Raw genomic sequence first — 14,835 nt, forward strand, 5'->3', positions numbered from 1 at the left:
GTGTGCTATGTGACATTCTAAGCTGTGGAGGATAAAGGCTTTGCTTACTTGTCTTTTCTGTAAATCCAGTGTCTCACAAGGAACCCAGCACACAGTAGGGCTTCAGTAGGAAGTTCCTGAGAAAAATGAATGGATACCGCAAGAGCAATGGGTGGTCTTCGGAACACAGCGGGAGATGTCAGAAGAGACAAAGTCAGAGCCTGGCTGCAGACTCACGGTCTCTGTGAATCCTGTACCAACCTGACAAGTGGAGTTGGAAGGTGCATATTGTGTCACTTGTCCTTCCAGATGTTAGAGACACTACAGTACACAGACACAATTAACCAGTGCTTCCTGCTGAGAAGCTGACATCTGGTGGAGGGCCAGAAACAAGCCAGAACCCTACTGTTTATGGAGTGGTTCTTGGTGATTTGTGTAGTTGAGGAAGATGAAAGCAGATGAGGGAGACTGTAGGCTCCAACTTTTCCAAACCTACTTTATTCAGGGTTCTTTAATGCTTACACCTCCCTTCCAACCCACCTACCCTAGTTAGGAGAGAAATGAGGTTTATGGGAACAGGACAAGTAGACCTTGTTGAATTCAGTTCCTGGGAGCAATTCTTCTGGCACAGTCAGCAGGATTTCAGCAGACCAGCAATTCCACCAAAGTTGCTGCTGGAACCTGCACAACCTGAACCTGGAGCCTCAGCTGGAGCCCAACACTTCAAAGTCTTTGCTGGAGCAGTTTTCTTGGAGCGTCTTGACTAGAGTGATGAACAGCCAAACAATACCAAGACCCCGAAGCCCTGGCATTCTGTTTTTGGATCTATCTATCTATCTATCTATCTATCTATCTATCTATCTATCATCTATCTGTCTATCTATCTATCTATCTATCTATCTATCTATCTATCTATCATCTATCTGTCTGTCTGTCTGTCTATCTATCTATCTCCTCTCAGAGTCTGTACTAGGATGTTTTCCAGCTGGCAATATCCAAGCTCCCCTGTCCCAACGAAGTGGTTCGACTTCTAAGTGAGTAAACATCACCTGTTCTCTCACAAGTCTGTTCCCCATCCCACACTTGGGATCAAAACAAAAACATGTTTATGTTCACTACAGGAGGCAGAGTCTGGGTGAAAGTGGGGTAGGAAGAGGCTGGCGCTTTATATGAAGAGGTCAGGAGGGTTTCCTAGTGAAGAGGACTCGTCTGCTCTGTAGCATAGCCCAGCACCAGAGTCTCCTCAGGTCCCTGCACCCCACTGCTCCCCTTTACTTCCTCACAGAAGCTCTAGGAAACTGGGCTGATAGGTGACACATAGGGAGTGGGGACAATAGAGACACCAGATGAATACATAACTGGTTACAGACATGGCCAGGTGACCCAGGCCTCTGAGTATTTGAACCTCAGTTGGTGGCTTTTCAATAGTCCCCAGCCTTAAGAGTAGTCTACTCTTCAGAAGCCAGTAGCTCTCAGGCAGCATCAGTAAGGAGAGGGTTGTGGGCTGGAAAGATGTCTCAGTGGCTACGAGCACTTGTTCGTGCAGAGGACCCGGGCTTGGTTTCCAGCAGGCCATTCCCAACTGTTCATAATTCTAGTTCTGGGATGCACACGATCCATAGAGATGGACGTCAGTGGAACATTCATACACATGAGCAATGTAAAAGACAAAGAAGAGGAAGAGGAAGAGGAAGAGGAAGAGGAAGAAGAAGAAGAAGAAGAAGAAGGGAGGAGGAGAAGAAGAAGAAGAAGAAGAAGAAGAAGAAGAAGAAGAAGAAGGGAGAAGAAGAAGGAGAAGGAGGAGAAAGAGGAGGAGGAGGAAGGAGGAGGAAGATGCAAAAGATCATCTTTGCTAGTAATTGGTTCTCCTCTGGAAAGTTGTGGACAACTTTGAGCTATGTGTGAGAAGGAAGGTATGGCTGCCACCTTACTACGAAAACAGCTCACACTGCCTTCCAGGAAGGAGGCCACCATTCGTGTTGCAACCCCTGGTCTTCCAGGGACTCCCTGGAAACTTCCCTGTCAGGCAGCCAAGCTGTCATCCACACGAGGCCACTGGGAAGCCCTAACCAGGTGAAGTCATCTAAAAGCAAGTGCCACTAACCTCAGTGCTAGGAATATACTATTAACTGGTTTGTGATTGTTGTTTGTGTATAAACAAAGAGGTGATCCTGTAGGCTGGGGAGTCTGGAGTGCCTATGGCGTGTGTACCTCAACTGTGGAGGAACTCCATGGTCACCGTCAGGTTGCAGAAGGAGTATCTGGCCTCAAACGGCAAAGGTTCACCTATTCACCATTTATTAGGAGCTTGACTTCCTTGGGCTGGAGAAAGGCTTTTAAGACTAGGAAGCTGCATTGTTTATGGGGGCTTTGCTCTTCCTGGTGAAGAGGTTGAGGTAAGGGAGGGAATGCCAAGATTGTGCTGAGCACAGACTGGCTTGGAGGCAGAGGAGGCAGCTGCCTCTCACCACTTGGATGGTCCTGAAGAAGAGGGAGCAGGTAGCACAGGAAGGACCCGGCCCCCTGGACTGTAGCCCAGGGACAGGGAGTCTGTCCCACTTTCTGCCAGTGAAAAGCAGAGCAAACACCTATTCATCCTAACAGATTGGAGCCCTGCCTTCTAGGGGAGGGAAAGAGAGACTGGGTGCAGCTCTTCTTGCTCTGGGCAGTCATGGGGATCACCTTGTGTAAATGATTCAAATTTTCTCACTATTTCAACTATGTAAATGGCTGGCTTTAGCTGTACCTCAGCGGTTTTGGCATTGAAGACGTGCTCTCCAGCAATCTGAAATCACTTTCATCTTTATTGTCACTGAATCACCGGCTTGTTTTTCAGTTGTGAACTGTGGGAACAGAACAGGTTTGGGCGGTGGGACACAGATAGACATCACTACACGACCAGCTTCACTTCATCTCAGATGATTCCAAGGCACTTCAGGAAGGTGCTCCTGATTGATTGGTCAGGTCTGTCAGGTGCAAGGAACAGTTTGGACACCCGCATGATGCATATTCGCTTGTGTAACCACAAGATTCCTTCAGCAAATTGAAGCACTTTGAGCAAGTTCATCTTACTCTTATACAGTGTTACAGATTTATTTTCATAAAGTTTTATTGAGACACAGCCACGCTCCCTCATGCACAACTTTGGGCAGTGTTTGTATTGCGTAGCAGAACTGAGTAGTCACAAAAAAGGATCCACAAAGCTTAAAAGATTTGTCATTGGGATATATATATATATATATATATATATATATATATATATATATATATATATATATATATATTTAACCAAAGGTTACCCACCCTGCCCTAGAGTAGTTTAGAACACTTTTTAATTTTTATTTATTTATTTTTATTTTTCATAAGACACTTTTTTATTAATTTATTCAGATTACCTCTCAATTGTTATCCCATCACTTGTATCCTCCTGTCCCTCCCTCCCTCCCACTTTCACCCTATTCTCCTCCTCTAGGTCTAAGACCGAGGGGGACCTCCTCCACCACTATATGGTCATAGGCTCTCAAGTCTCATCTTGGTAGTCTGCCTATTCTTTCTCTGAGTGCCACCAGGCCTCCCCACCAAAGGCAAGTGGATTTTTAAAAATGTATTATTTCAGTATGTGTGTATCTGTGTGTGTGTGTGTGCATGCACACATGAGTGGCAGGAAGGACTCACTCTTCACCCCTGTGGCCAGCCACTAAACAGGCTCAGTTTAAGGCATGGTAGACCCAAAGGGGCAGTTTGAAGAGGCTGTCAGTCAGCTGTGCTCCTGTAGTCAGTGGTCTGAAGAGGGATCAGAGCGCCGCCTCCTGTGGCTGCACTGGTATCTGTCATTTATTATCTGCGTGCCCCAGACCAGGCTGTGCTAGGACAGGAGACCCCACAGAGAGCTGAGGGCCATGGTTTCTATCTTCAGGGAGCTCGTGCTGTACCTGGACCTACCAAACACGCACACCTGTGCAGGTGAAGAGGCGCTGATTGATGACACAGGCAATAATAAAGAAGCGTGGTGATGTTTCGGTCAGATGGCAGGAAGAAGGTGTTCTAGGGATTCAAAGAAGGACTCCACGAGGAAAGCTTGAGATGTTCCCATTTGGCCTTAGGACAGGCATGTGTGTGAGGTGTTCCGCATCATTTAAAGCTTTTCTGTGCCCATGAGCTGCCTCCTCCTCTTTGGCTCTCACTGAGTGCCTGTCAAGTACCATCCTGCAAGCCAAGTGAAGCAATTTTATTAACCCGCCTAAGCCGTGGTTCTGAAGGACTTATGGCACGATCGGCCCACTAAAGGCAATCTACAGAGATGCGGGTGGCTTCTTGTGGGACTCCTCCCCTCTCTCCTCTGACCATAACCGGTATTGAGTTTAGGGCCTTGTGCATGTTTCACTCACAGCTCTTCTCTTGCCTTCTCTAAATTATGAGGTAGAGCTTACTAAGTCGCCCAAGTTGGTCCTGAAGTCACTTGTAGCCCAGGTTAGCGAAACATTTGTGCAGTCCCCCAGGGAAGCTAGGGTTACAGGCCTGTGCCAGGAGGCTTGGCTGCCATGAGGCCTGTGCCAGGAGGCTTGGCTGCCGTGAGACTCTTACTAACTAGAACAACAGTGGTAGGGCATTAGCTATGATGCATTTACCAAGCTCTCTTGCATATGATGACATGAGAAAATAAAAATATTCATATGGAAAAGAATCTAGACTAATAAGTCATTGTGGGCCTCAAATACACCTACCACTCACATCAGCGACACACATTTCCTATTATGGATTTTGTCCCAGTTTTGGTTTCACCCACATCTCCCTGTTATTAATTTTGTGATATTTCCCAGACACCCTCTTTCACTGGTGAATATTATGGTATGCATCTGAAGGATTAAGATGCTCTTTCTTCTTTTAAAATCCATTCATGATACTCCTGTGACATGCTTTACCCTCTTGGACCTCATGCTTTCATCATGCTATGGAGGTTTCACCTGTAGTTTGTGTAAAGTTTCTAGCCTTGGCCGTGGCTGAGTGTAACACATGTAAGAAACTGTAAACCAGAAGAGTCACACATCAGCATTCGGACAAAGTGTCAATGTGTTTTTCAGACAGGTAGAACCTAGACCACTTTCTGAGATGCTCTCTTTTGGGATGTGTAAGGATTTTCTAGGACCATCTTTTTAGAAACAAAGCTGATTTGTGTCACTCTCTGCATTCTTTACAGAGCATTCATGACATGCTCTAGTGTTTTTTTTCTTAACATCCAGGGCACTTTGGGGCCTAGAGTCCATGGTTCACCAATGTTAGTGTTTTAGAATACGTGCATGGTCCTGTTAAGATGTCTTGGCCAGGTTTGGTAGTATATGTCTGCAATCTCACATGTGAGAATTAACTAGAGCCAGGAGGACCCGGGGTTCAAGAGTGGTTCAGCTGTGTAACTGTGCCGGTGAGTATGAAGACATTCTAAAAAGATGCTTGTCTATCAGTCTCTCTGACTCTTGAAACAGTAGACCCCAGCTCCAGAAGGGAATTTCCTGAGACTCCTCCTGCTGGGAGGAGAAGGATAAGGCTTGTGCCAGCAAGGGGAGAGCTTGTCTAGCAGGGGACTTCACATGGCTCTGGTGACTTGAGAGCTCCTTGCAAGAGAGACGCTGATGATGGCAGGCCCACACATTGGCAGAACAGCTTTGCTATGCACACCTCTCTGTACACCTAAACCTCAAGCCAGGACCCAGAAGACAAATTTCATGAGGAGGAGGCATCATGGAACCGCTCTGTTCTTCTTCTCACTGGGGCCACGTTGAATCAATCTCGCTTCTCTGCTTTTCCCTATTCCTTGATTTTCTCATGGTCTCTTGAGGATGGGGGACCAGGCTTAGCCTATCAGACACAGCTCTGATGCCAACAGCAGCTTCATAGCAACTTCAAGCCCAGCTTGAACGAATTAGACCTTGTGTCAAAAATAATGCAGCTTTCTGAGAAGGTGTTGAGAACTGGTCATAGAAACCCACTGATGTAGTACCATTATTTAGACCTCTGGGGCAGGGGTCATCTGACCACACTTTGGTGACAGTAGACAGAGGGAGAAAGTGACAGAATGACATGCAATCAGAAGGACTGGCTGCCGTGGTTTGTGGAGAACCCCAGCCATTTACAGGAATGACAATATGTCTACAAAATGTGTATTTTGTCCATAAAAGAAAGCGAGTCAACAGGGACAACTGGCTACCCATGGGCTAGTTTTATCTTTTGGAATTTTTGACATTGGAAAGTGTTTCCTTTGACTAGTTGTCAGGATTAAAATAAATGGAGACTTTGGATCAGTAGGCATGTCCAGCCTCTGGCACCCCACATCTCCCCTTGCGACACTCAGCAGGAGGCAGTAGATGTCCTAGTCAGGAGAGCCTCCACTGTCTTCAGACTCCACTGGCCCACGTTAACCGCATCAGAGCTGTCTGTCCTCTACATTAGCAGCCCGTGCTTGGATGCTTCTGACATTGTGATGATGTACCAGGCAACCAGCACATTCACTCACAAGTGCACGTGAGTGAATGGGTGTGTACGCCATCCTGGGGCAGCGATAATTCAGCCCAAGTCAAAGGCTAAAACCTCTAGTTATGACAGATACATCATTAGGTGCCACCATGGATCTGTCCTCCAAAATAGACGTTTGTTCAAAACTTCTTGTCTGAGAGGAGAGATCTGCCCCCAAAGGAAGTACTCAGATACTCAACATGTGATTTCCTTACTCATAAGAAACTGATTTATTTCTTTAAGGGCTGACATAAAGTTGGGCGTAGTGGCACACACCTTTAATCCCAGCCGACAGAGGTAGGCAGGTCTTTGTGAGCTCTTGTGAGTTTGAGTCCAGCCTGTTTGAGTTTCAGAACAGACAGAGCTATAAAAACAAAAAACAAAAAATGAAAAAGAAACAAACAAATCAACTGACATAGAACAGGGTTCCCGCCGCGTGCCCGCTATCCCAAGATCTTCATAGAGCCTCAGCAATTAAAACTGAAGCCACTTGTACCTTTCTCTGAAGGCACCAGAGCACATCTGGGTAAAAGGCGCTGGCGGGGGGTGTGAGGGGGGTAGGGTGACACAGATACATGTGCATAGAGAGGTGTTCTCACAAAGATGAGTGTCTGTGTGTGTGTAGATCTAGGTGCATATGTTGTGTGTTAACATACAAATAATGATCTTGGTGGTTATACAAAAGTCATTGAAAGAGGACAGATGTCAGTGGCAACTTGTAAGATAGACAGAAAAAGGAACCTAAGAACTCTTGTTGGGCCAAGACGATGGAAAGGCTTCTGCCACACAAGCCCGAAAACTGGAGTTTGACCCCCCCTCCCCCGAGTCCATGTAAAACTCCAGATGTGGTGGAGCTTAATTATAACCACAGCACATCTACTGTGAGATGGGATTTAAGGATAGGAGAGTCACCCAGAAGCTTGGGGGCCAGCCAGCCTGGAGTATACAGCACAGGGAGACCCTGACTCAGAAAAGATACAGAAGCTGAGAACCAACTCCCCAAAGAATTTGACCTCTGACCTCCAAATGTGTGCCATGGGAAGTGCATGTGCATTCTCTCTCTCTCTCTCTCTCTCTCTCTCTCTCTCTCTCTCTCTCTCTCTCTCTCTCTCTCTCTCTCTCTCTCCCCCCCTCATCTCTCTCCTTTCTCTCACACACAGATAAGTAAATAAGTATAAAAAAAACTTTAAAAAGAACTCTTATGGGTGGCAGCAGGGGACAGAAATGATCGTGTCATGGATGTGAGTCCCTTGGCCTTTAGCTGTAGTTTCAGCTCCTGCACGTATGTATTAGTGGTTAAGAGCTCAGGCAAGGGAACTGACCTCTAACTCCTGCCTTTTCACTCTCTGAAACGCTCATGAATTCCTGAGTGCCCCATAGAGCTCTTATGGATGGAAATGTGAGCAGGAAGCATTGATTTAGGACCTGTCCCATGGTAAGTACCAAGAGCTGTTGCTTCTTTACCCCAAGGTGATCCTACTGACCTGTGCTGTCCCTGGTCTGAATCCACTACTGCCTCATGCTCCAAATTTGATTTTCTGAAAGATTGCACAGATAACGCCAAAGAACCAGGGCCTGGAACTAGCCTGGACCACATCCATCCCTTTAGAGCTTATCTAACTGGTCTTCCTGATCAGGACCAGTCAGATGCCCGGAGTGCTGCGAGCCATGAGTCAAAATAAATAAAAGGGATATCAAAGAAAGATGGCGTGACTGTGATGCAATAACCCAGGGGTCAGGACCTGTGAGCTGCATGGTGGCCCCAGACCTTTGGTACCCACAGGGACAGGATACTGTTCTGTCATCCTTAGCCTCAGCTGAGAAGCACCTTGCCCTGGAGTCTCAACTTCAGAAGTGAAGCCCGTGTCAAGCTCCTGCTACCTGTTCTACCCTCCCCAGTCACCTCAGCCTCACCTCTCCCCACCGAGACTTTTCTCCTCCTCCTGTCAGGATCGCTGGTAGAGCTTGCCAGGGATGTGGACTTTGGGACTGGACAGCTGGTGAGAATCTGGGAAGACTCTCCTGTTTCAGCCACCACACTTGCTGTCTCTGGTTGATTTTTTCCCCCCACATCATTCAGTCTGGCATGTCTGATCGGGCTGTTAATAAAATAACTGCAAGGGTTGGGATACAGCCCTTCTTAGGCACAGACAAACTAGGAACTGGCCAGCCTGCCAGAGTAACCTTCCTCATACTGTCCCTGCTTTCTCTCCTGCTCTTCCTCCTGTGTCTTCAGACTTCCATGTTTTCAGATCTACTTCTGTACCCCGCTGCTATGCAGGAGGTCACCCTCGCCCTGTCTCACCCTAACCTACAGACTCATCCAAAGTCCCTATGTCTTCTCTTGAACAACCAAAACCTCTGGAGGGGCACTGCCCTTAGCCAGCTGCCGGGCCAGCTGCACCCAGGGGTAAGAAGTTGCTGGATTTGCATTGTGAAGGGTACCCTGGCCCTAAGCCTTAAGGTCAGGCATTTCACCCCCACCAGCTTTCTGTAAAAACCTTTAGCCAAGTATCAACCATTTGCTCCCTCCTTTACTTTAAAAGAGTCATCTTTGGTTTTTTGTTTTGTTTTGTTTTTGTTTGTTTGTTTTTCTCATCTAGAGCTACGCATCCTAAACTCCAAGGCTTACACAGGACAGGACTAAGATACTTGTATGTGAGCAGCTGGGGAAGAAAAGATGTGGATCTTCTGTTTTCCCTTCCTGGATGCCTATCTTTTGGTAAATCACTCAGACTTCTTTGAAATGACAAAATGCCTGTTTGTCTTGCCACGGTTGACAGGGGTGTGAGTGAACATGAGCGTGTGACCCTTCTGCTGAGGGAAAAGCTCCTCGGTGGCTAGTTCTCTCACCTGCTCCTCCTTATCCCCCTGGGATTTTTGAGGATAAGAGGTAGAAGACACTCGTCCATGAATGAATATCCTGCCATCATATCCATAGTAGCTGAGCATTCTCTGTCAGTGGGTGAGCAGATTGTAATGTATTTATAGCATGGGAGTTTCTCACCGATACAAGGGAAAGGAACAGGCTTTGAAAGCATTGGGCTAAGTGAAAGAAGCAACGCATGAAGGTGGTGTGTTTATGGCAGCCTTTATAGAAACCAAGCAGATCAGGAACTGCATAGAGTAGGGCAGGGGTTCTCCTCGGGGAGTTAGTGAGGAGCGGAGGTGGAAATGACAGCAGGTGTGTGTTGTTTTTTTGTTTTGTTTTGTTTTGTTTTTGTTTTGTTTTGTTTTGTTTTTTGGTTTTTCGAGACAGGGTTTCTCTGTGTAGCCTTGGCCATCCTGGACACACTTTGTAGACCAGGCTGGCCTCGAGCTCACAGCAATCCGCCTGTCTCTGCCTCCCGAGTGCTGGGATTAAAGGCGTGCGCCACCATGCCCGGCGAGAGCAGGTGTTTTTAAAAATTATTTTCTCAGCACTGAAGATAGAACCCAGGACAGAGCTACACCCAGGTCTCCTCACTATTTATCTATTATTAATATTTTCACTTATTCTTTGAAATTTTGATCCCTTTATATACTAGGAATTTTGATTATATCTATATAATCACCTTCCTACACTAAGCTTTTCTTAACAGTTTTTTAGAAATATTTTAAGTGCATTCTGTTGATGGCTATACAATTCCACAAATACAGTAGAAATACACTAAATGGATGTATTGCATAATATAGGAATTAATGTCAATGACATGTGGTGTGTGTGTGTGTGTGTGTGTGTGTGTGTGTGTGTGTGTGTGTGTAAGTGACTCTACAAGAAGGTTAGGCATGCAGCTGAACATCTGTAAACCCAGCCGTGTGAAGATGAGGCGAACACAGGCAGGTCTTGGAGGTTCTCTGGCCACTCTGTCTAGCCCAAATAGTGAGCTCATTGCAAGACCCTGTCTTAAAAAAATAAGGTGGAGAGTGGTAGGCAAAGATACCAGACTCTGAGACTGACCTCTATATATGTGCACCTCATCAGCCAAACACACACACACACACACACACACACACACACACACACACACACACACTCACACTCTCTCACACACACTCACATATTCTCACACAGAGACTCACTCACAGACACACACAGGCACAGTTTCTCTCTCTCTCTCTCTCTCTCTCTCTCTCTCTCACACGCACACACACACACACACACACACACACCTAAGGACTTTGGTCTGAAGAGTAAGTAAAATGTTTGCCACACAGACCTGTGGACCTGAGTTCCACCCCTGAAGGCACGTAGAGAAGCCAGATGTTATAGTAGTGTACATTTGTAAGCACAGTGCTGGGGCCTAAAGTCAGGTGGCTCCCCGGGGCTTGCAGGTTTAGCTGAATTATCTAGTTCCAGATTAAAGGGATAAACTCTGCCTTAAAACAAAACAAAACTTGACCAAAGAAATAAAAGCAAGGTGGAAAGTGACAGAAGATTGTCTCCTCAGTCATCTATGTGAACACCCCACCCCCGCAGCCCCCTTCCCCACACACGAGGACACAAATTTGAGTTTTGGGTTGTCTCCATGTTAGTCCTTTAGGCAGTTTCCTGGGTCGGTGTGTGGCTCTGTTCCACACTGACAGTCGCTGCTGTGGGGGTCTCTGCTTTGCTCTCTTTAGATGGGCCCACACCTTCATGACAAGCCTCCTCACTGGCTTGCTTTAGCTCTCTTCCACTAAAGACACTTTTAACAAACTCACCTCTCGTGGGCTGTGCTGTGTGTCCTAAGTGCAAGAAGCCGTGCCACCTTTGGCTCGGTTTGGTGCCTCTGGTGATGGCCACTAACACAGAAGACAGCCTTGTTGAACCAACAGCCAGTCACATGATGAAGTGGCCCTGTTTAATTTCCTTTCAGCGTTCAGCATCAGGACAAGGTTTAGGTCGTACGGAGTTGGGGGGAACTCCCTACACTTAGCTCCTGCAGTCAGGCCACAGGGCTGCCAGGATGCAAGTTCATTGTGAAACTCCAGGCCAGCTGTGCCCCCTCCAACCATCTTCTTTGCCATAAGCCTCTTATCTTAAAAGGTCAATGCTACCTTGGGCGAGAATGGTGGCTGAAAAGACTGGGTGGATGGAGAGACCCCATCACTACAAACAGGAAAATGAGCACGAAGAAGAAATGGTGCAGGACCCATCTCAAAGGAGGAAGTTCAAGTCACTAAGGTGTCTCTGACCCCATCAGCGTCACCAGCAGGGAACTATACACCGAGTGTCAAACATGCTTATCCTCTGTTGACTCCCTACTCAGATCTCTTTCCCAGCTACCCAGAGGCAGCGAGAAAGAACTCTCGGCAAAGTAGACACAGCCACGCCAGGAGCCTAGAACTCCATGTGACCCCTGGGATGCTCGGCACAGCTGCCCCCACGGAGAATGAGGCTATTGAGCTCAGAGATTCACTCTCCTGTTAGAAAATCCCCACCAGGCAAAGCCAAGAAAACACGCCATCCCCCTCCGCCCCCGTGTAACATCATTAAATTATAACAAGCCCTAAAACTGGCTCCAGAAGCCTGGGGCTGCCTCTTCTCATGATCCGAAGCTTGCAATTGGCTGACCAAGCTCAGCCTAACAGGCCTTATCTCTGGCTGGTTATTATTTGATGAAAGAGCCTTCCTCCTCCTCTGCTCTTGCAAAACCAGCCTGGGAGTGTTTGCTGCTGCCTGAGGTGCTTTTCTGGGGTTACTGCAGTGCACCCAAAGGCCTCAGGCCTCTCTCTGGCCACACAAAAAGGCCTTTGGAGAAGCGTTTCAGACCACCCACACCTGAGGCTGTCGTCCTCTGAAGCTGTCTGGGAAAGTTTTGCTAATCAACTGACCGGAACTAGTTCCTCAGACACCACTTAAAGGACACAGGTACTTGAGTGACTGGGGACGTGGACGTTGGGGTGGGATGGGTCTGGGAAAAACGTGAAGTGGAACACAACAGGACAGGCAGATGAAGGGGGAGGAAGAAAGTCTAAGAAGAAAGCTGAGAATGGTGGCACTCTACAGCTTTGGAAAGAACTTGCTTGCAGCTTGGGCAGAGGGCAGGGGTGTCTGTAATATTGCCGTTGCGTGACGTTGTTTGCACACCAAACAATTCTTCTTGAGGTCTACATAGTCCTCAGACATCTGCCATCGGTCACCCTGGCTCAGAGAAAACCCAAAAGCTTCCACTTGAAACATCTCTAAATGTGATTTGCAAATGGGACCCGACCTTCAAATACCCTGCTGAGCGATAAGAATCCAAATCTTGGGATCCACAATCGGGCAAAGTAAAGGAGCAGGGGCGAGGCGCTGAGCAGAGTGCTCCATCTCCGCGTCTAAATTAGTCTCCCTGTTTGATTGAAGTCCCTGCTGCACGTGCCCTGACTGTTCCCATGACATAACCCATCCAACCCAGTGGTGTTTTCAGAGCTGGGCTCTGGTAGAGTGCTCTGTGACTGACAACTTCTCCTACGGATGAGAGCTGGGCTTCAGGGTACATGAGAGACAGATGAAAGAAGTAATTGTTAGGTCAGACCTGGAGGTGGCTGGGGAAGAGAGGACCTGGTGGTAAACAAAGGAAGCCATTTTATTTTAGTGGTCGAGTGGGAAAGTATTCTTTCACGTCCTTTGGTTTTTTTTTTTTTTTTTTTTTTTTTGTCTGAGACAGGTTCTCACTAGGCATTCCTGGCTGGCCTGGAACTCTTTATGTAGACCAGGTTGGCCTGAGACTCACAGAGATCTACGGGCCTCAGCTTCCTGATACTGGGATTCAAAGTGTGTGCCAGCGTGCCCGGCTGCTCTGGGCTTCTTAAGTCCCTGTTTTTCCCATGCACATCACAGGTCCAGGAGTAAACCCGCAGTCAGCCTATCCTGGTCACGCTTCATCCCCAGGTGTGCTCCTTCTGTTGTCATTTGGACCTAGGTCGTCCCTACTTCGTTGTCTGTGGTGGAAGGGCAGGGTAGCTGCATTGCTTCTGGTTCTACACAGATGGAGGGTGCTCCTTACCCTCGTGGGGCCCCATTAGCTTTGTTAGGAGCCACAGCCATGGGTCTGAGGAGCTCCTCAGAGTGAAATCCTGCTCCTCCTCATCCTTACAGGTCATGGCGAGGGGTGGAGGACAAGCCACGCAAGGGCAGGGTCTACCTCCCTGTCCGAGTCTTCTCTGCTGTTTGGGGAACACTTCCTCCCTTCCTGTGGCCTGGCTGACCTGGGTTCTGTTTGCTGTGTCAGGCTTCTTCTCCTTCAGTCTGCTCCATCTTGCCAAAAGGATGGTCCTTGAGCCCCATGACCCTCTGTACGCAGACCGCATCCCATTTAACACTTTCCACTTAAAAGCACCCCCACTCTGCCCCTGAGCCCGGGTCGGGTCAAAGGTCTAGGTAGACTTCTCTCTGTTGAGTATATCTCCTCTCTGCAAGCAAGTTTGGAGCTGATGAACTTCCTACACTACCCCAGGATGCCTTGCAATTGCTAGTTTTTGATCCATTGACACTGAGAGGGCTGAAGGGCAGGGAGAAGACTTGGTGTGGCAGCCCGGCCCCGGGGCAGCGCAGTTTCTTACACTCAGCATTCTCACTGCTCATGTCAAGCATCGATGGGGAACCTCTCACCTGCTTCCTACTCCCTCGAGTGCTTTTCATTGGCAGACTCAATCTTCAGGACAAGCTGGGGGAAGAAACAGGACAACGCTTTTAGGGGATGCACGGAGTGTAAGTTAAGGGACATGCATACGTTAGTGCAGGAAACGGTGATGTCAGAGTCCCCTGTTTTCACAGCACAGTGACATGATGGAGGAGAGTGAGTGACAGCAGGCTAAATGGAAGGAGTGTGGCAAGTTCCCCACAGGTCCCATTACCCTTTCATGCCCGTGAGCTGTGAGCACTGACTGCGCCAGCTTGTGAGCGTGGCTGTGAGCCCACGGTGGCTAAGCGGGGCACAGATCTCCAGATGAAATGCTTTGGGGTCTAAGCTCCGCCCTCTGCCTTCTCCATAGAGGGCTTTACCCACCTTCTACAGAGCCAGGCTTTGGAGTGTCTGGCATGCTGTGCTTTGCTCTGGTGGATCTCGTTTGTCTCTGGCATAGACTGAGGGGTTACCATCATTCCCACTTCAGAGGATCGTGCTCACTCGTTAGAGGTGGAGCTGGGACTCCACCCCACGCAGCTGTAGACTCAGCCTGGAGCTTTGTCACGTAGTATGGGCATTCTTTGGACCCCTGGCTTTAGATTCACTGCATGCACTACCTGAGCCCCTGGAAAATTTCTGTCAGGCAGATAGATTCTCTCTCCCTGTCTGCCTCCCCTGTCATGGCAGGAACTTCCCTGGAGAGTCTTCAGCTCCCCTTTCTTCCCTGGGCCTCAGATCTAGCACTTATTTAGGCCACTAGTGCTTGTGGGCCCAT

At 48.0% G+C, this 14,835-nt stretch overlaps 1 protein-coding gene across 1 annotated transcript in view; it reads left to right on the forward strand.

The window, feature by feature from the left end:
- The first annotated feature begins 12,112 nt into the window (after positions 1 to 12,112).
- The window catches only part of GPAM (glycerol-3-phosphate acyltransferase, mitochondrial), a 63,780-nt gene continuing 61,057 nt past the window's right edge, over positions 12,113 to 14,835 (forward strand). Inside the window, exon 1 of the mRNA XM_084757692.1 lies at positions 12,113 to 12,319. The gene's annotated coding sequence lies outside the window, so the exon portion shown is untranslated. The remainder of the gene's footprint in view (positions 12,320 to 14,835) is intronic.

This window comes from Acomys minous (genome assembly GCF_964271855.1).
Source record: "Acomys minous genome assembly, chromosome: 2".
Taxonomy (NCBI): Eukaryota; Metazoa; Chordata; class Mammalia; order Rodentia; family Muridae; genus Acomys; species Acomys minous.